Raw genomic sequence first — 21,643 nt, 5'->3', positions numbered from 1 at the left:
GGAGTTCTGTAGGATAAACAGCAAACCAGCAGAAACACAGACAACATGATTGTTTCATGGAGAACCAGGTGAAAGTGATATGAGCAGTCCTAAGCCTCACTTGGGCACGCAGCTGATTCAGTTAATTGGGACAATAAACCTTTCTCCTCGTACTTCTCCTTGGGGAAATAATTTTCTCCCCTATTCATGTATCAGTTTCGTTAGTCTATTAAAGATTACCTAAAGATGCTACCTTCTGTCAGAGGTCTGTGCATGGCACTGGAGTGAGCTGTTATGATTGTAAACAAGCCAGGGTTTAGGCATTCCTGACCCAGCTGTTTCTGGTAAGGCCATGATGCCTCAACCACCACCAGCACCTGGGGGCACCGTCTTTGCAGGAAAGGTATTTATTGAGCAGCACAGCCCCCTCCCCAGGCTTTTGTACTGCAAATGTGGTGCTGCTTTGCGTCCGATGTTCCGCTGGAGCTAGAGCTATTAGCTGGTTTTTTATTTTGTAGTTGCACCTTGCTGTGCCTGTAGGTGCAAGGTGGTTTTCCTATCTGCTCTACTCTGCCTCCCTCAACCTCGGAGCTGCGTTGATAAGGTAGGAAAACTTTCTGTTACTTCTGTTTTTCGGTCTCGTATACCTTCCTCCAGCCTGGAGTGCTAGGGGAGGTAGTGGAAGAATGCAGCAGATCTGTCAGCCAGATAAGTGCGTTTTAAAGACCAGTGATATCTGTCAATGAGACAGCAGCTGCACTGTAATTCATTTCCATCTCTGCCTCCTCATCTGCCCCAGAAATGTCGACACAGCACTTTTCTCTCTCGGGTTGGTTCTTGGCTTTTTTTTTTTTTTTAACTGCTTTCAGTGTATCTAGGGGCTATATTGAGGAAAGGACAAAGAAAACTGGAGAAAGCTCTGCTGTCTGTGTAGCCCAGCCCCTTCCCCAGACTTTTCTCCTCAGCCTGCAATGGTAGATGAGTGGAAGTTTACCAAGGCTGTGCCTCAGGAGGTCTTGCCTTGCTATAAAGAGTATCAAGGGGAAGAGCTAAAAATTCATCCAAAAATGCCCACCTGTTGGCTCTGCACTTGCAGCCTGTCCCGCTGTTCCCCCCTAAGGCAGCCGGACTGCAGGGCGCTGAGTGTGCCCAGAGGATGTCTGGGGAGCCTTTGGGGGTGTTGCGAGCTGCAGGCACAGCCAGGCCGTCCACAGGGAAGGGCTGCGTGAGGTGGGGAATAAGTCAGTGGCTTTTGTTGGGTGCAAAATATGAAAGGGAAGTTACGGTATTTGCTGAGACTACCAAATGTACCTCTGAGCCACTCTACTTAACCCTACAGCATTCCTAATGCTTTCCCCAAACCCCTGTGTCCTGCCTTTTTGCACCTGCTGGCTTCTAAGCCTGCCTGTGCAGAGATCTCCATTAGCACCTCATGGCCCCTGGGCTACCCAGCTCCCATCACATTTGTGTGGGCCACTAGCAGAGGAGCTTAGGCGGTGGCCCTAGTGCCCTGTGAAACCCCCATCCCACTCTGAAGTCAGGACGGTTTTACTAACAAGAGGAACTTTGTCTTCATGTGAGGCCATTTGCAATCGCATTCTGCAAAGATGAGTAAAGGGGCCCCTGGCTTTGGTAGGCAAATGTGAATTGGCAAGTAGCCCTTTGCATCTCTAGATACCTGCATTTGAGTAGATACAGATGTGCCTCTGGAAAGCTGGGTGCTGCTGCCTGCTTGCTCCATGGTTGCCACAGCCTCCTCCACACATCTACTCCCTGGGGCTGCAAAGCCTGCGAGTGTTTCACAGTTCTGCACACACTGGGTTATGCTGATTGAAGAGAGATTGGTAAAAGTTATTTACAAACTGTCTTTACAAAGAAAGGGGGAGAAACTGCAGCACACATAACTAATGCAGGCAGCAGTGATGAAAAGCAGCAGGCTGAATACCTACCTTGAAGTGGCGTATTTTCCCGAGTTACCTACCCTTTGCTCCTGGTGCTTGCTGCCAAGATCGAAGGTTCACTGTTTCATGTCTTTGCTAAAGAAGATTTAAAAAGCATTTTTTGCTAGCCCTGACGGGGTGTGTGGGGAAATATCTTCTGAATATATCTGTATTGGAAATGCACTTGGTGTTTCTGCTCTCATTTGAAAGTCTTTTCTTTAAGTACCTGTCCTTTGGTCTGTGCTACTGTATGCAGTCAATCATCGCGGTGCTGCTCTCCGCAATGCAAACAACATCTATCATGTGACGGAGAAAGTTAGGGGAACGCTTTGTTACCTGTTCCCAATCATTTGCAATGCACAGTAATAGCTGCGATGCTGATGAATATGCTTAAGGGTTCAGGTCTAAGCAGTGTAGGTTTATCCAGGTGTTTTGCTGGGGTGATTAAAAATGTTTGTTGCTTTAAGTCAGGAATGTGCCACTTGTAATGGCTTCTATTGTCTCTACATGGGGAGGGAGATTAGAGGGCCAAATGATTAACTGTTGTAAGTGGAATAGCTTCTCTGGAGTTGCATTATGCACATTTGGGCTTCCAAGTCTGTTGTTTCAGTGGAACTAGGCTGATTTATGCCAGCTGAAGATCTGTTTCTAAAACTGTTTAAAGCTTAGCATTCCCCTCTCAGCATCCCTATGAGATAAGGATTTACTGCAGCTGTTTGAAAAATGCAAATTATTTTCAGGAAATATGTTTTTTCATAAAAACATTTCTTCAGTGAGTGAAAGTATTTCATGAGCATCTTTAAGGTTTTGATGGGAGATAGAATCCCAGAAAGCAAAACATTTTGAGCTTTCTTTTTTAGAACACTGGGTTTGCTCATGGTCTCAATTATTTACATTTTCTTTATGGTAAAAACTGTGATAAATGAAAACAGGCAAGTTTCTCATGCACACAGAAAGTAGTATTTTGGGGGAGCCTCTTTTCAGTGAAAGAATTGCATTGTATTATAGTGTTCCAGCCAGTGCTGTAAGTGACAAGCTTAAGCTTAAAATAAGAAAATCCTGGGTTCAATTTTTATTTGGCAGGTTTCTTTTTCTTTTATCAGCTTCTGCAAAGCAGCCTGTGCTTCCCCTCCTAGTTAAAAAGCAGAATCAATACCAAGAAGGGTCAACCAGTTTACAATTCATTACGTGTATGCGTTTCTAACTGACAATGCAATTCTTGTTTCTCATTTTTCATGTCAACTGTTTCTCGGAAAAACAATAAAAGAAAGAAAGAAAAGCAGAAAAAGACAAAGAGACAGTGAGATTTACCCAAGTCATCAAGCGAAATGAGAGCTGACAGGTTCTCTAGTGTTACATGCCCAGAACAAAAAGGATTCCTCACTCTGCTCCTCTGTAAATGTTTGAGAATCCTTTGTGTGTAACTGTGCTATTCACTGGGAACCTCAGCTCCACGATTCCCTAGTAATTCCTTTAGAAATGTGCCCAAGATGCTCCTTGGCCTTGCAAGAATTATTCAGCAGATCAAAGGCAAGCAGCAATGAATTGTTTGGATCTTTCCCATCTTTGTCACTGAATGTGCCCAGGTTCCCCCAGGCACATGAATTCTTTTTTTGCCTCAGTTTCTTTGTGTTGCATGGCAAGAATAGGGGCAACTTTGGGTAGGAATGGTCAAGATTCAAAACTCCAGGAAAAATCCCTGTTGGGGAGAATCTCCTCTGCTGATTAAAGTAGGCTAAGCATCTACCACCCTAACGACATTTTAATCTAATTCAAAATTTTCCCCAAGTTCAGATACGCTTGCAAGTGCATTTGAAGGTTACAACCGCCTCCATGCAGGCATGTATAGTTAGGAGCTGTAAATCCAGGGGCAAAATCTTGATGTGTGCTTCACGCTTCAGCAGATGGAGACAGTTTTCCTGGTGATGAGATTGCAGAGACTGTCAGAGGCTGGTGGGGATGTCACTTCAGCCCTGGGACAACATGTTTAAGGGGAAGTTGCAAAGCAAGGGCAAAATATAACTGGAGAGCCATGGAGGTCCTGGGTTGTCTCCTTGCTGTAATGCCAGCTTGGCTTCCATTGACAAAGCTTCCACACATATGTAGGCTGAAATCTCTCAATGAAAAGCTCATTGATTAATGATAGAGATGGCTTTGGAACTGCTTGATCAGAGCAAGTGTCTGGGAGGGCTTGGTCACAGCAGGTTCAACCCTTGTAAAGGGCAGGGAGGCATTTTTTGCACAATGTTGTCCTGAAGGTGGTTGTGAGCCAAACCTAATCTATCTGCAGAGGCTAGAGGAAAAAACTTGACAAAGATTGTTCCAGCTTGGGCCGATTTTTGTAATGGTTTGATGTGGTAGTGTGGTAGGTTGCTTTGCACTTCTTCCTGCCTCATCTACCCCAGTTGACTTCTACTTGGGAGCTCAAGCAGCTAGGGGTTGAGAGGGGCACAAAGAGCGAGCCTCCTTAGTCTTTTCTACCCTTTCCCCTTGAGACACAGCATACACTGCCAGCCTAGATAAACTCCAGCACTTTCCTGTCCCCATGAGATAAATCTGTCATTCCCAGAACAGACTTGACTTTTTGCTAGAAAGCAAGCTGAAACCTCTTTTCTTCCCTGTCTTTCCATTAGTTCCCTCTCCATCTCCTGTGTGACAATATTCCCTCCTGTCCTTACCTGGTGCAATGCATCTGGAGCATCATACTGCAAGTCAGCAGTGTCTGGGGGCTCAGAGCTTGTCTGTCATGGGGGAAAAGAGGCAAGAAATGAATTCCAGTCCTCAGCAGTGGAAACATTGTTCCTGAGAGCTGATTACTCTTCATTTCTGCTCTGAAAGTAAGAGCTTATTCAAAGAAAATCCTTCTTAACTCTTGTAACCTAAATGCAAAGTAGAATTGCTGGGCTGAGCAGGTTTTAAGGCAATGCTGAACTGGGGTATTGTCAGCTGCTTTGGAGAGGAATGGAGAATGGGGAGATGCTTTGCAGTGCTAATTGACAGAGGGGGCTTTGCATCTTCTGGGTGGGGGAGGGAAGACCAAAAGTGAATTTGGCTGCTTCTAGCACTGTACTAAATGAAGCCCCTGTTCAGGGCTTCTGGTGCTGGTCTGCAGGGGGCCGGAAGAATCCGCACCATCAGTCGTTCTACTTTTCTCCCATCTTTAACGTCTGGATTACTGCTTTTTGCCTCTTTTGGATTATCAGAGAGTGGTCCCAGGTAGAGACAGGACACCAGGTGGGATGTACAGGTTTTCCAGGGACACCGAGAAACTCCTCTGGAGTCTGGGGACTCTTGCTCACATGCTTGAGGACTGATTGACCACTAGCAATGAGGTCAGGAAGGAATGTGCCCCACCCTGAACAGGAGCTGCTAGAGGTTTTTTCCTCTGTAGCACAAGGCACAGCCCTGCCCTAGGATCATATGCTCTATTTCATGTAATGTGGTCCTTAGGACATGGATAAAACCCTCAATTTCTCCTTCTTGGTTCATTCTTTGGAACACATTTGACTCTTAGCACTTGTGCGTATGCAAAAGAGATGTATAGCCATAGAAATATGGGGCTGATGGGACTTGAAGGTCATCTAATCCATCCCCTTATTCTCTATGCAACTGACTATATCACACCAACCTTGCCAGATGTCCTTAAAATCCTCCCCTGAGAAGGATTTAATGCACTTAGTCTGTTCCAGTGCTTATTTATCCTCAGCATTAAAAAGTTTATCCTAACAAGAAACCTAAATCTACCTTTTTCTATTTCTTCCTTTGCAGATTCACCCTATTTTCCCCTGTCCTGCCTCTAGTGGCCTGAGGGATAATTGCTCACTGCCCTTTTCAGAACAACCTTTTACATATCAGTCTGTTATATCCCCAGTTCAGAAAACTCTTATCTGGGCTGAGCAAGCCTATTTCATTTAACCTTTCTTGGAGGCTTGTATTTTCTAAGCCTCCCATCAGTCTCCTGGGTCAGCTCGATGTGCGAGTTGTTATGGAGCCTGATGTGAGCTTTTACCCACCAGAATCTGACTAAGCAATTTACTTCCCACACCCCCCGGGGCAGAATGGTAAAAATCACAAGTATTCACAACCCTGCATGAAGTCACGATAGCCCATTCCTATGTCACTGAGCCACAAACCCAGCTGTGTTTCACTGCACCGCAGAGCAGCTTGCTTTGGCAGGGGAATGGACCAGCCAGTGTAGGCAGCCTTTTCTGCACCTGGCTTTTGACACCAAATGTGTTTCCCAGTTTGACTCAAGCTGGGGGTGTTGGGATCTGCTCACACAGCCTGGCCAGCTCATGGCCCTGTGTGTTGAAGCTGGCACCTGCAGGACCAAAGCAATTTAGTCTCCTTGCCAGTCAAAGCTTGACTGAAGGCCATGGAAATAGATAGTATCCTGTGTCCCAAGAAGCTCTGGGTCAGGTCCTGTGCCTTGATCTTTCCCCAAGTCTTTGTCCAGTTAGATATAACCCTATCACTGCTGACAGCTACAGCTTTCTGTATTAGCTGAAAAAATATGCAGAAATAAACTACTCATGCATCTCCTTCTCTTAGCCTAGCATTGCTTTCCTGTCATGTTTTCCATGTTTTCTCCTAGTACTCGATGTTTGCAAGTCTCTGCTTTAAGCCATGTCAGCTATAGGCCCAGAAAAAGCAATAGCTACAATTTTCTTTCACACTCTCTCTCTCTCCTCAGCTTGAGTGTTTAATTTGCTCCAGACTCTGCTTGAGCAATTTTTGGAGAGTACAGTTTATATTTGTGTATGCAAATAAGCTGAGCAAATATGCTAAGGAGCTCCAAAGATAGATTGGTACACTTAAAGTACATGCCAGCCCACAGTAAAATCATCCCAGGCCATTCTGGTCTCAATTAACCCTTCTGCCACCTTCAGTTTAGAGTCTGTTTGGCACGTAGATGGTACTGGGAGATACTCTCCCACCTCCTGTATCGCTGTAAACAGGTGAACGTGGCTGGCGCCAGCGGTACTGTTCTGCACCGTGAGCCGGGCAATGGGGCACAGTGCTTTGCCCATGGTTACATGTAGTTATGTATTCAAATATTAGTTGTCTTTCATGTCCTTTTTATTGTTGAACGAGCAGTTCCAGGAGTGGCAAAAGTAATGCAGCCAGCTTTCCTTCGGACTTGTGATTTACGTTGGAGTCTCTGGTGTCTAAAAATGTGCACTTCTGAAGCTTTGTGTATGGTTGGAGAGTTCATAAAAGCACTGTTCCCTGTGGATGATCTGATAGCTAATAACATAGTTGAGCATAGTTGTTGCCTTTTCTTTAGGGGCAGGGAAAGAATTTGACCTTTCTCCTCTAATTATCTTCCAGTGGTTATAAAACTTGCAAAAAACTAATTTCCCTTAAACTGGTGTATCTGTCAAATTGGTTGAAATGTCTCCTGAAGAACACTAACTTTCCTAATCTGGTTTCCCTCCCTACAGGAGGGGAAATGAGAGATCATTGTCATTCTCTGGGCTTGCCTACAGTGAGGGATTGACTGGAATAGCTATTGCAGAATAAGCTGTTCAGCCGGAAGCCTTCCAGAATAGTTGCCTGCATGGACACACTCTTCTGGAACATAAGTGACTCTACTGTAGCATAATTACTTCATTTTGGAAGGATGCTAATTACTTTGGAGTGGTTTTTATTCTGGAATAAAAACCCACTGTCATAATGTCCTTTGGGAGGCATGATGGAATAGTTTCTCCAGCAGTCACTACTCCAGACATTTTCCTCTTGTAGATGAGAGAAATACTCTGAGAAGACGGCTGACTACTTGGGTGCTGAACCTGTGTGAGATTTCAGGAAAAAGGATCTAAGCAGATTTCTGTGATGCTTGTAATGCAGGTCTTTAACCTTAGAATATGTGGAAGATGATACAGCTTTTCATTACCATTTTTTAGCTTAGTTTCTTAAAGAAATGAGGCTTACATAATCAGTGTCTGTATACATGCTTCTCATAACTTCTGCCCCATTAGCTCATTTCAGCCACATTTAGCAGAGGACAGGAGGCTTCAAGTGTCAGATTCCTACAAGTTTTGGGGCTCAGCAAGAGAGATCCTATGGCATCTGCACTGAGGGAGAGGCTGCAGTGCCCGACTGTCCTGATAAAATATCAAGGCACCTGCATACCAGAATGGTCAAACTTTGTCCCCATCAGAAGGAAGCTCTCTGCTGGAGGCTAACACCTTCCCAAATGGCAAAGCCTATCAACACCAGATCCACAGGAATGACTTCTTGTGTTCATGAAGACCTTTATTCTTGGTGTTAGGTGGTTTAAATCTTCAGCTGCTCCCTAAGCTTCACAAACTGTTCTCTGTAATACTGAAATGTAGCCAGCTCTGGGGAGGAAGAGGTGTTGCCGATTTTCTATTCTCTGTTCTTTCTATTCTGCTGTCCCAGCCTGACTCACAACCCAGGCTCACTTGTGAGAGCCAGAACATTTTCCTTGCAGTCCTCCCACTTTGGATTGTTTTCTTGTATATCTGCAGCAAACCTCCCTAAATGGAGTCAGATGGCATCTCAGGGTGGTGTAGTGGTTTTGCAAATGTATTGCTGTGCTTGCAGCCAAAAGCAATCTCATTAGAAGGCCTTGCTAGACAGTGTAATCTAAATCCTTCCCCCTTGGGTCTGCACAGCTGCAGTGTAGAATGAAAGGTGGGGGTAAGTCCTTGTTTACAGGGCCTGGCTTCCCATTGCCAAAACAAACATTTTTGGTTGAGATTAATTTTGCTTACACCACTGCACTGAGAAAGGCAGCACCTATGACTAATCTGATCTTTTCATCTGTGTTGTCTTAGTCAATGAAGAGAAAGAGGAACAGATGAGGTAGGTTCTCCTCCCTGGTGTTAGGAGTCCCCTTTGGGACAAGGATGGGATGCATTGCTCCTTAGAAGCATGTACTTCTCTTGGTTAACTGTCTGAGGAGTCAGTCTGGATAATGTGCTCGGATGAAGACCTTGTCTTGGTCAGTGTCTACATTCAGACAAATAGATCCCCCCCTCTGCAGCCTGTTCAACCACACTAGGTCCCAAGAGTGAGGCAATTCCAATAGTGAGTAACAGCCATCAAAATGCAGCTTATCTGGGGTAGATGGAGCTGGTAATCAATTGAAAAAGGTGAAAAGCTCCAGGGAAACCCAGGGCTGGGAAGAGACGTTTTAGAACATAAAAAAAAAAAAAAAATTGAGAAAGGCAGCTCAAATTACCCCTCTAGGTAGATGCCTGTATCTGCTGAGGGGGAATATGGTCTCCAGATGGAGCTCTCAAATGGGACAGGCTGGAGGCAGATTCAGTCCTGGGTTTTTAACACTCTGGGGCTTCCTAGTGAGTTATCTCAGAGTGGAATATGGATGTGTCTCTGCAGCATAACATAATGGGGTGAGCAAGCACTTGGTTACCTGGGACAGGGGAAAATAGACCATGCCAGGAGGGTGCCATAGCCATCTGCTAAGTGATAGAGGGGGCAGGATATAATCTGGAAAGTTGCTAGGGCATGGAGACCAGTTCTCCATATCATGTGGACCCAGAGCAGAGTGGTTTTGGGAAAAGGACCTGCTTTTTGTGTCCCATCATGCTCCTTTGGATCATCTGAGCAGTGATGAGAAATCACACAGCTCAAGCAGTGCTGGGAGAGGTGGTGGATGGGAGGCAGCAGTGAAGGCAGGCGAAAGGTCTGCTTTTGTTGTCAAGTGCCTGCCCCCCTGGTGAAGGGGAGAGCAGCTCCTCTGCTCTTGAGTTGTGCTACAGCAGCATCAAACTAGGTGCAGAGGAGCTGATTCCCCAAGGCCCCAGCTAGGTAGCCCTGACTCCAGCGGAGCAGGGCAGGTGGCCTTGGCCCATGCCAGCCCCTGGCTGCCAGGCAGGCTATGGGAAAGGGCTGTTTCAGGTGGTCAAAGTGAAGCTGCGTGTGACTGCAGAGCCCACTGCCTGGTCCCTGCTGCATGCCCTAGTTTCTGCTGGTGAATGGTGACAGGCAAGTGCCTGCTGGAAGGGCTGGCACCTTCTGTGGGCTCTGGGATGTGTTCCCAGATCTGGGCACAGCAGGGATTTTTTGCATGTGTCAACATTAGAAAGCAAAAGCCAGACATAGGGAAATATTGAAGAATCTCTTGCCCAGCCCAGCTCTTGTGTTTTTATTTGTCAATGCTTATTTTTGTTTCCTAACACAAAGTGGAAACGTTTGGTCAGTGTTTTGGCTAGTGTTCTTACTCAGACCACAGTGTCATTTGCAGTGATGTTCCTGGCTTTTCTAGTCATTTGTGTTTGTAGGCACTGACACATAATGAAGTTGTAAAATGTTTGTTGCAGCCCCTGCTGAGTGGGGGGTAACAGCAGTCTACTTACAGGAGCTGTTTTACTAGCTCAGGCAGCAAAGGGTTGCCCTTTGGTAGAAGGAACGTTATAAAAACCTTCTGCAGAGAGTTGCTAAACTTATGATCATTTAGCTTAGTAAATGAGATGATAGTGCACTGAGTTGAACAGAAGTAAAAATAATTTGACTAAGCTTATGCTCAATGGTCCAAATCTTAGTTTGAGTCTTAATAATTTTAATGCAATTACCCTCAGTATTATGGTCTGATAAATCAGTGCTCAAAGCAGAGATCAGGGAAGACTTGGATATGTTTGCTCTGTTCTTTTTTCCTGTCTCTGCATCACGCTGCTGTATAAAACAGGATAGTGGATTAGAGGGAACAGGGTCTGACCCAGCACAGCCTGTTAAGCCTGCAATTAAGATGTTGAATTCACCCTTGCTATCACTTATTGGATTGATAGGCATAAATGCCTTGTTTTTTCCTTAATAATCAAGCCTCGTTTTCCGTCACTTTCCACCATTGCTACTATGCCTATTTCAACTGCTTTATTCTCAGCAGTGTAAGAGAGGTCAGAGTGGCTTCCTTGCTGTACTAAGCAAGTAACCAGAAGCACAGTTGGCATTTGAACTTCATCGCTCAGGTGCTTTGCTAGCTTAATTTTGTGTCAGCTGTTCTGTTGCTGTTATGACATTTTTTTTGCATCTTTGTGGTATGTCAGTAACAAGACAAAAAGGCTGGCTCATAAAGATGAAGGGCTAATCCTGTGAGTGAAATCAAGCACCTGCTGCCTTTGCTCTTCAGACATGCAGAGACTTGTTCCAGTTTATAGCACCAAAGATTTGTCCCGTATATTGAGTCACGCCATCTCTTCTCTTTCTGCTTTTAACACAGACATCTTTTGACCTTGAGCAAACAATTACTTCCCTGAGCTTCAGTTTCTCCATCCCTGAATGGGATGTCTGGATCCCTCTACCCCTGTCAGAGCCCAGGGTTCAGCCTAATTCATTAAAGCTCATAGCGTGCTTTGAGAGCCTGGATAGCAGTTGAAGCAAATAAGCACAAGCTGTGTAACATTACACTTGCTTCTGAGAGAAGTACATTGAGGCAACAGCCAGATGTCCAAGAGGCTGGGAGCACCAGAACAGAAATTGCTTTAAATAACTTGAGTTCTTCCTGATTATGCCTGTATCTTATATCTTTAAGCACCTACAATTTGCTTTGCAAGACCTGGGCCTCTCTCCATGTGTAAGAACCGATCGTAGTAACAGCATGGCTATTCTTAAGCACTTTTTTTAATCTCATCACAAACTGCCTGCCTTGTATGCATTATTTATGATGCAGTTTCTAATGCCTGCACTGACTACAACACAACAGTGAATTTCCACAAGAGCTTTGCCATGACAGTTGTCAAAATATCTTAGTGCTCTGCAAACTTTAATGAATTTCTATTTGCAGAGCCCTATATCTATTCTTTAATTATTTTTCTTTAATAGTTCCAGTTTTCTAATGAGTCTCTGTCTCAATGTGGAGACCATTGCAAAAATTCAGCCAAATTACTGTTTATTTCTTACTATAGGTAAGATACGTGTGTTTTTCCTCTAAAATAGCCTATCTTTCTTCTCAGAAGCAGGAAAACTTATCCCAAAAGAAACTCCCCCTGTCAGAGATTTTGTCTAGCAGACAGGCCCCTGGCATGGAGGCTCTTAGCTGAAGTGATTAGCATGTGACAAAGAACTGAAGACAAAGTGCTGGGCATCCCACCTGTATGTCTTGCCTGCATTGCCTATAGTAAATCTCACAGTGGAAGGCTGAAACCAGATCTGGCCTGAAACCAAAATGAGAAATGAAGATTGGAGGTGAAGCCTCTCTCAGGTCCATGGTCAATGGCGAGAACATACTGAAGCAACAGAGTATGTGTTTATACATCAACATATGTTTAAAGAATTGATTCCTCCTGGCAGACTCTTGTAAAAGGCAGGCAGCACATGTGAGCTGATGCTGTCAAGGGAAATTGGAAGCTCACTGTTGTTTGACGGGTATATTATTCCAGCTGCCCTCGACTTATTTACAAACCAAGGAGCTAAGATCTGATGTGATTCAAGTCAGTGCTCTGGAGCAGCAAGGGGCCTAGTTTTTTTAGCCCTTCAGAGCTGGCCTCAATTTGCTTGACATTTGAAATTGATGAAGGAGGAGGAAGGAAAAAAATTCTTTGCTTCACAGCCTGTTCTCTCAAGGAGATAGACTTAAATTTAAAATGCTAGGAGTAGAAGAATTGAGGTTTATTTTTGCCAGCTGTGCCAGCAGGAGCAGGTCTGTGACGGTCTCTCTTGCATCTTCCCCACCTCCGCACTCCTCCATCCAACTCTGTTGTGGCACTGAAGCACTAGTATGAGCACTCTGGCCAGAATGGGTGTGGAGGCACATGGCAGGGAAAGCCTTGCTCTTTGTCTTGGGCTCGCTGGTGCCAGCTGGGAGAGGTGGCACGCAAGGACCTGCAGAGCCTTGGCTCCTTGCGAGGGCCAAGCAGGGCTGGGAGTGACTCTGACAAGGGCAGTGCAGCCGCAGCCACTGCTGTCCTGCTGTGCCCCGAGTCCCTGGGCTGCACAGCTGGCAAATCCTTTGGTGGGAGCCTGGATTTATGGATTTAGCCTCATCCTTGTCAGGCTCAAGGGCCTTCATTTCCCTTTTCAAGCTCTCCAATTTCAGTTCGCAATCTCCTTTATTTGCTTTATATCTCTTACTTCTGGTCCTCCTTCATCTATCTGACAGGTTTTGTAAATCACCCTTGGAGACAGTTTCTCTTCCCTGGCCACCAATGAGGAGGGAGGCTAGAACCATTAGTCTGCAGTGGCTCTGATTAGGTGATGTGAATGCCTGTATTTGTTCTTGCTTCATAGCTGTTCTTCCGTGCTTGTTTTCAGACAGTTGAAGCTTAAGGAATTGGTTTTGAACAGTGGCTTGGAGCCTGCCTGCTCGAGGGAACTTCACTGTACCCTTGAAGAATTACCTAATGTAGTGAGATACAGTTGTCTGATTATCTAAGTGTTTCTTCCTTGCATTTCCAGAGAGGAATTGCTGACTTCCGTCAATGTTTGACGTGAAAACCTGTTCCCTAAAAGCTACACCTCTCCACCCTGTCTTTGCAAAGGCCAGAACTCAGTTAATGCTTTCAGCTACATTGAGATGATAGAAGTCCCATCCCTGCCACAAAACTTCCTGTATGACATCTGTATCATTCCCTTCTATATACAAAACAAATGGAATTATTCTTGCTTGTCTGTCTGCTTAGGTACAAAATACTTCAGAGCAGCTGATATTTACCCTGTCCAGCACAGCCAGGCTTCAGTTACAGGTAGGCAATGTAGGTCGTACAACAATACAAATACTGAGGCTCTTCACTTTGTTTCTTTTCTGGCATGGGTGTGTATCCCTCTATCCACTGCTTTCTGAAAGATAAAGAGCAGAGCCTTAGTACTCTAAGGTTTTTGGGTTTTTTTGTACCCAGAAAGCTCCCTGCAGGGCCAGGCATTTGGATTCACCAGGCTCTGTGTAGTGGAATTGTCTCCTGGGGTAAGGATCTTGAGGATGCTGCAGCAGACATAAGCTGTTCTGGCTGTGCAAACTTGACATGAGACCCTAGGGGGTTTCCCTCTTGTTCAGGATGCTTTGAACCTGGTTGTTCATGATGTGGCTGGGGCTCTGTGCACTGTACATACATGGCAGTGTCTTTGTGATAGGAGACGTGCTCTGGCATATGTTTACCTGCGTGCTTTCACTGAACATGATTTTCCTGTATAAAGTGTGTTTGCATATGCAGGAACCTTCCTCAGACAGTGGTGAGAGATGCAGAGTCTTTGGAGAAAATGGGATGATTAAATGAAACATTCACTTGTATGTTCCTGGAGAATTGAAATGGGAATCAGCTCTGACTTTGTAGCATATTCAGCTCATGCCTCCTCTCTTCAAACTCCAATGCAAAATTCAACAGGTGTCAGGCTATAGAAAACTACTGAGACATCCTAGGAAGCACAAAGATTACGTCCTGTCCTGAGAGGTGAAGCACAAATAGACCTGGAAAGAATGTCTAAAAATGAGCTCTCATTTTGTGGTGTCAGTTGGCAGGGCTAGCATTGCAGGTACACTTCATTACAGGTACATGTTGCTGAGAGTCCCTGTAAACACCATTGAAGTGTATGCTTCTCTATCCATCTACATCTTGGGAGCACGGGTGCATTTCTCAAGCTCTTTAGCTGTGCCTCAAAAGCAGACTTTTTTCCCATGGGGTTTTGATTTTTGAGGGTTTGTAATGCCCTTGGGGCATGGAGGCAGCCTGTTCTGGGATGAAGGTGTTACCAGTAGTCTTTCACAGATGAGAAGGCAGAGCGTGCAAGCGACTGCCTCAAAGGTACTCCAGAATTCTGGCTGTAGCCCATGTTCGTGCACTCCCCTGCCCTTGAAAGCAAGGGGAGATAAAGAGATAGTGTGTGGCTGACCAACAGAATGAGTTGTTTCATTAACGCGTGTGAAAAGCCTTGCTGTTTTTCAGCAGTGATTAGATGAAAATATATATACGCACACAGAGACCTGATCTCAACCCTGTAGGCAACACAGTTTGAGATGAGAGACTGAAGAAATAAAAAATTGTCAGTGATGTTATGAATTCACTGTGCCCCTAGGTTTGAGGGTTTTCCTATACTTGATGACAATTTTTTAACATAGCATATTGAAATCACTTTGAAGACAAGAATACAGGCAGTATCTGGCAAAAGAGGGGATTTGCCATGCAGAAGCCTCTGCAGGTTCGTGTGTTCTTGTCTCCTGTGGTATCATCTGAAAGCTGATATCTTGTGATATCAGGAGGAATACCTCTCCTAAAAGAGCCCTGGGGCTCCAGATTTGAAAGCTGCTAAGTGAAGCATTTACATGCTTCACGTTCAGCCCTGCTGGTCTTTCTGAGGAAACCCTCATTCAGTGTTGTGTCCAAAAGTAAACAGCTATGCTGTCAGATGATGAGGGGAGCATCTCTGGGAGGAGGGTACCACAAACCTCTGTTCTCATCTGGAGTCAGTTGTTCATTACCTTTCAGGGTCAGGTTCTATGGGAACATAGGGTTGTGCTGTGGATTAGAAGCAAATATTGGGAAAGAAGCTCATGCTTTTGTCTGACAAAATAGTGGTATTTCATTTAGACAAGTATAAAAAGTAGGCTGAGGGTAACCTGAAAGTGGGAGCCAAACTTCTGTCTTCTCCTGCCTTCTGATGTTGAGCACACCTCATCACGCTGACCAAAATGTCTGGGGATGTGGGTTAGAAATGGGCACTCAGCTCTGGATTTGTGGCCCCTGGGGATCAGGAAGGCTGCAGAGACTCGAAGCTTTTCAGGGCAGCACAACACTAGAATTGTCTCCTTACAGCTGGCAACGTTACAGCCTCAACCCCTTTGCTGCCCTCTGCATGCAATTGATGCAAGATGCTCCACAAGTGCCTCCTGAGATATTGTCTCAAAAGTATCCACTGGCACCTCACAAACTGAAAATTACAGGTCATTCCCCAGGTGGGAAGCAGGCTCTCAGCCTGGTCTCATCGCTGATACTTACTGGAGCTTTTTCAGGCCAACACATCCTTCTGGATACTAACTTGGGATCTGAAACCATGTCTTTTTTTTCCTTTCTCCCTGTGTTATACTCACCTTTAAATTCTCCGTAGAGAACAGAAAAGGCACAAAGGCAGCACAGAAGGGCAAGAGATTATAGCAGCCTTGGTGTCAAAAATAGCTGCCTGAGAAAGTCTTCCTCCTGCTGCTTTAAGCTAAATTATGATCATAAGTTGCTGTCCTCTAACTTTACAATGCAGTGTCCTTCCCTCCACAGCTTCTCCCAGCCCTTGCGAACTTGAGGGCCCGATCCCTTCCTCCCTTGTCAGACATCACGGGCAGCAAGTGCCAAGGCTGCAGAGTCCAGGGCTGACAGATCAAACACCCCTTAATGAATGTGATACCAGTGGCTTCATTAGGCACAGCCATATGCGTCTTTAAAAAGCTGCCTTACAGCAGGGAGGCAGTGGGGGAGGCGGGAGTATAGGGAACACTGCTGATGGAGGAGAGGGGAGAGGTTTGAGGTGTACAGCTGCCCAGCTCAGCCTCTCGCTAGTGGAGCTGAGCGGTTCCTGCTGCAAATGAATCTTACTGGCTTTATTTGGTCACTGGACTGTTTTAGAGCGTAGCTGGTGGTTGCCTTTCAGCTAGGGCTGAGTGCATCCCTGTCTCACTTTCCCTTCTTGCATACCTCTTTAAGTCTTCAGGGCAAGTTCTGCCCAAACTTGATCATGTTATGTCCCCTTCTTACAGAGTCTGAATCAAAAGCTGGATTTGCAAAGAGACTCTGGTGCTGAAAGAGACAGGCCTCTACTTCTGCTGTTTTGCACAAGTCTGTTCATGCTGACTCGCATAGACCACACCCTAGGTCCTGGGATAGCATAGGCATGTATCTGGCCATGCAAAGGGGAGATGATACAGGGCTAGGTTACTTGGCTTATTCTCTTGTGTACTTGCCATTGATCCCAATTCCCAAAGCAGGATTTTGAGCCTGAGGATTTCTTTGCTTCGCTAACCTCCTCAGTAGCTGCCCCTGCAAACATAATGTGAGTGCTTTATGGCAGACCCCGATATTACTTTGTGCCCTCAGCACACTGCGGGCAGCATGTGAGTATCTGTCAGCGAACAGAGCTGCTGTACTGCACTGTCTCTACAAACCCATCCACTCATCCTTCTGCTTCAAGCTCTGGCATGGGAGTCAGAGCCCTGCAAATGCACAAGGGATTCTGCAGCTGGGGAAGGCTTGGCTACTCCAGCTGAGTACCCTGAGTAGACAGCTCCAGGAAAAACGAAGGAGTGAATGTGCTGAGGAGACTTTATTCCTTTGCTCAGCACTGGCTGAAGGCCTGTTGGCCAGGAGGTGACTGCTGTGAGGCTCTGAGCATGAGGAAAGGATGACAGGCTGTCCAAGCACATCTTTCTGCACATGCTGCATTTTGAAAGGAACAAAGAGGGCTGGCACCACCAGAAAGACGAGGCTGCGAGAGTCTCTGCTGCAAGCATTAAAAACCTCCTTGCTGCGTGTGCCCTAGCACTGAGTGGAGTTGTGCCTCTGTCTTTGCAGGTAGAGCAACGCTGTTGGGCAGACCAAAGCATCTCTGCAGCTTGGATGCCCTGGGGTGTAGTGGGGACTGACTAGCCCTGACTGTTCCAGTCTGGCAAATGCTCTAGGCTGATCAATACTTTAATTGACATCACGTGCATCACTGTGGCTTTGTCACTCAACTGGGAAGAAAAGAATGCAAGAGATTAACTAGAGTATGAGAGCTCCACTTTCTGAATAATTAAAATCAATGAGCAAGGGGAGGGGCTTGGAGTGCAAGTGAGAAGCAAGGGTAGGGAAGGGGGGAAGGAGTGGGAAATAGGACAAAGTCTTTCAAGCTCAAAAGGACCCTAGCACCAGCTTTCATGTTGGACCGTGCGATGTAGCTGCTTCGGATCTGAGGAAGGGAGCTGGGAAACACAAACTTCAGCTGATTGGTGCAAGTTGTGACCACTGGATTATTTGTGTCATCCCCCCCTTCAGTTGAGCTGCTTTTTAACTGGTGTTAGAGGCTTGCTCAGAATGTCAGCCACACTGCTGACAGCCATTGCAGGGAGCTCTTCCTTTGAATTGTAATGAAAGTCCTGGGAGTGCTGTGGCTTTCTACGTGCTTTTACTTTTTTCTTGAAATAAAGATGACTTATCTCTGTCCACAATGTTCCAGACAGATGAGATATAACAGGGAATGTGAGGTTCATATGGTCCCAGAGCTTCTGGAAGTCAGTCTGACAAACTTCAGATGCAAGACTTTTTGAAGTGTGGATAGTCTTGCATACACACATGCACAAAAGAAATCTCTTGGAGCCTGTGATGTTCGTGGAAGGAAAAGGAACTTTTGGGCTCAGACATTGGCAAGGCCACATGACTTTTAGATACAGGATTACATGAGTGAGAACCCCGTGGGGCTAAGGATGGTCTACCTGTACCGGAGGAGAAAGTGTTTTTCTGGAGTGATTCAGGAATTTTCTTATGAAATCTAAAAATTAAGCGAAAAGGAGGTCTGCCAGTGCTAAGATTTTAATCAATCAAGACAACAGGGTTCAAAGCTTATAGGTTGGGAAGGCAGGGTTGTTTGTAAACAAATAGCTCTTTAAACCTTAATGTACTGCATTAATGGAGAGGGCAGAAGTCTGTCTGTAGAACCCCTACTAAGGGTTCTACAATAATATTGCAATAAATGCACGAGTTCTCCATGTGCAGAAGAACAAGTTATAGGTTTCATTGATGTCTAGAAGGAACCTGTTCCAACTTTACCTAAAAGGGTAAGATTGTGATGGGGGATGAGACCTTTTTCTGCTTCCAGTGAAGAAATTATATTGGTAGTAAAAATTCTTCGCCACTTCTAGACTGTTTAGCTGGTCTGTCTTTGTGGGACCACATTATTTGATTCATTTTCTAGATTCTATTTATTTTGATGAGTTTGAAATTGCGTGTACTATTGATGTTGATGGTTACAGGGAAGACTACCTGTGGACTGACACAACAAGTGAGATCATCAAAGCCATTTGAATTGCTCACACCTAGTATAGTCTTGTACTTCCTGGTCAATGTGAGTTAGCTTCAATCTGGCAATTTAGAGCTGAAAGGACCATCTTGTATGCTCCAGACCTGTAAACCATCAAATTCCCTTCTTCAAAGCGTGTTCAGCTCAATTTGTCTCCAATTTTGCATCTCTTATTTCTGTGTAGCCCTTGATCAATATGTTTTCCTCTGCCCCAAAAATAAATTGGCCTCCAATTAAGTTCTTATGCCTTGGAGAACATCCAGATAAAATTGCTTTGCTTCCTGTTTTACTTGTCATAGAGAGAAGATGAAGATTTCTTTTTAAAAGCCTCATGCAAATGTTCAGCTTTTGCTGCTGTTCAATAAAGTTGATCATTTTACTCAGGAAGTATCAATGCAATTTTCCATGCCACTAATTTAAAGATTGTATCTCAGTAAATGCATCCATTCCTTTTCTCTCGTTTGTGTTGTGAACAAACAGAAGAAAAAGTAAATGTCTGATGTTGTCTCACTGACAAACGTATTAGTATCTTATATAAATTGCTGAAAGTCTGTCCAGAATAGACACCACCAATGCATTTCTGCAAGTCCCTATTCCATCTGTGTCTCAGATAGAGTAGTGATTGCAGAGCTAGGGAATGTCTTTCCACCCCATTACATTTCCCTGTGAAATATGTGAGAATTACCTCTGATGTTAGTAGGAAGCCATCAGGACATAAACCACAGAAAATGAAATATTATCTTTCCTATCCAACCCAGTAATGGCTGTTATGTTTTGTACTATAACACATTAAGGTGAAGTTCCTGAATAAGAAATAAATAAATAAAAATCCCAGGCTCCCATCTAGGCAGTATTGCACATAAATGTGACACACTGACGGTAGATGATAAAATTGGAAAGTTGGGGAAAAAAATATAATATATTCACAGTTTAGATGACAGTGAATATAAAGACAGACTGAGCTTAAGTGGAAGTTGCAAAATATCCCTGAGAAGTCTTATTCCCTCCAGATTGCTACAAGTTATACTGGTAAGTATAAATTTGGAACAGAAGAAAAGCAAAACCTTATGGATCCATGAACTAAAAGCACCTCTGTGTAATGGCATTTAGTTCACTGAGTTTACAGAAAGGCTCAATATTTGTCATTATTCTTATAGCCTCCTCTTGCTGTGTTTATCTTGAACTGGTCTGTGACTCAATAGGGTGGCTGAGCACACAGATATCTCCAACGACGTGGGACTTGGGAGGGTTGGTTCCCCAGATGAGCAGTTGTATGGCCAGGGCAGGACACTTGGGGTTTTTTTTTTTGCTTTTGTGACACTCATTTTGCTTTTTGTTTAGGGGCAGATTGCCTCTTACCATGCCTGTTGTGGTAGGATCTGCTCTGAGCTGGAACCTCCGAACAATAAGAGCATCTTGAGATCAAGAATCCAGACTTAGGACAGAATGGATGAATAATGCTTTCATTCACTGCTTTTCCTTCACTATCTGTTCACTTTTACCTGTGTGTCTACTAAAGAACTCCTTTCAGTACTTAGGAGGAAAGATAATTGGGAAATAACCATCCAATCCCTTTCCTGCTCTGCCCCTCCAAAAGCTAAATATACTTTCAACATAGTGCTGCTCATTTCAGTGAGCTTCAGTGAAAAGGATAAATGCTGGGTCATTATCTCTAATTGCCTCATTTTGTTGCCTGGTTTTAGGTTATTTGTTTGGATAGCAAGGACCTGGTCTCTGTTTGGGGTTCTTTGGTATTGCAGCAATTTCCTTCGTAGAGAACTTCTCCATTTTCTGTCTCTGAAGCAAGGTTTGAGGCCAGATTTGTAAAGATATTGTGGTTATCTGATTTCAACAGGAATTGTATGCTCCAGTGCCTTTATGTAAGTGGTTCTTACTATAGGTCTGCTAATTAAACAGTCTGGAGATTTCAAGGGCCAGGGAGAGAAACAGGTGATAAACATAATGCAGTTGATAATGTTTAGGATTCAAAATGATCTTCAATTAGGTAGTGGGGTACTAGGTGTTCTAAACTGACTAAATTAAAAATTGTGTACATGTGAGAGGCAGTTGATAATGTCAGAGGGCATCTCTTTTTCTTGTTTTCTGGGATTGCAGCTTTGTCTTAAAGCACAGCTCTACTGAGGAGTTAGAAACTAATCGGCTGCTTTAGTGGAAGTATTCTTAGCAGGGATTTCTCTTCGTGAATGCACCAGACCTAGTATTTTTTCCTGTTTTAGTTACTATATAGTGACTTAATCTCTGGAAAGGTTGCATTTCACACACCCCCAGGTGACAGAAGACACTATCCTACTTTTTCATTTTAGAAAGAAAGATTTTTCCACAGATTTCAACAAATGCTTAAAATCACCTTCTATGAGACTTGTCTTCTAGTATGGTTCTTAGAATTTGGTAGCTCTGCAGCAGTTACCGATTGTATGTGGGACTTGAGATGTAGAAATCCTCTGCCGCAGAACTATCACCTATCACTATCCTGTCTCCTGGGAGTCAAATTAGCTCAGTCTTCTGCTTTCAGTAGTGGAGGGGCTTGCTGGAAATTCATGATGTAGGTGAAATGAGAAGGGGGAAGCATCTTCTAGCTCATTCATTCTCTTTTCTTATGAATTCAGACTAGCTCACAGTGTGCTCTCTGGAGTCATTACCTTTGTCTCTGGTCTCCCTGCTGGAAGAGGAGATGAACAGAGCTGGTAAATGACAGGGTGCTGTGCTGGAGCACCAAAGTGCATTTGTTGCTACCAGTTGTTCTGCTT

General features: G+C 44.6%; 1 long non-coding RNA gene across 1 annotated transcript in view; it reads left to right on the top strand.

The window, feature by feature from the left end:
- The first annotated feature begins 435 nt into the window (after positions 1 to 435).
- Positions 436 to 21,643, top strand: part of LOC148054995 (uncharacterized) — a 189,573-nt gene continuing 168,365 nt past the window's right edge. The window contains exon 1 of the long non-coding RNA XR_015706101.1: positions 436 to 583. This is a non-coding gene — a long non-coding RNA (uncharacterized LOC148054995). The remainder of the gene's footprint in view (positions 584 to 21,643) is intronic.

Source organism: Nipponia nippon, unplaced genomic scaffold (genome assembly GCF_047370975.1).
Source record: "Nipponia nippon isolate SJK-2023a ecotype South Korea unplaced genomic scaffold, ASM4737097v1 scaffold_28, whole genome shotgun sequence".
Classification (NCBI taxonomy): domain Eukaryota; kingdom Metazoa; phylum Chordata; class Aves; order Pelecaniformes; family Threskiornithidae; genus Nipponia; species Nipponia nippon.
Note: the sequence above shows the minus strand (reverse complement) of the source record. Positions and strands in the feature narration are given on the sequence as shown.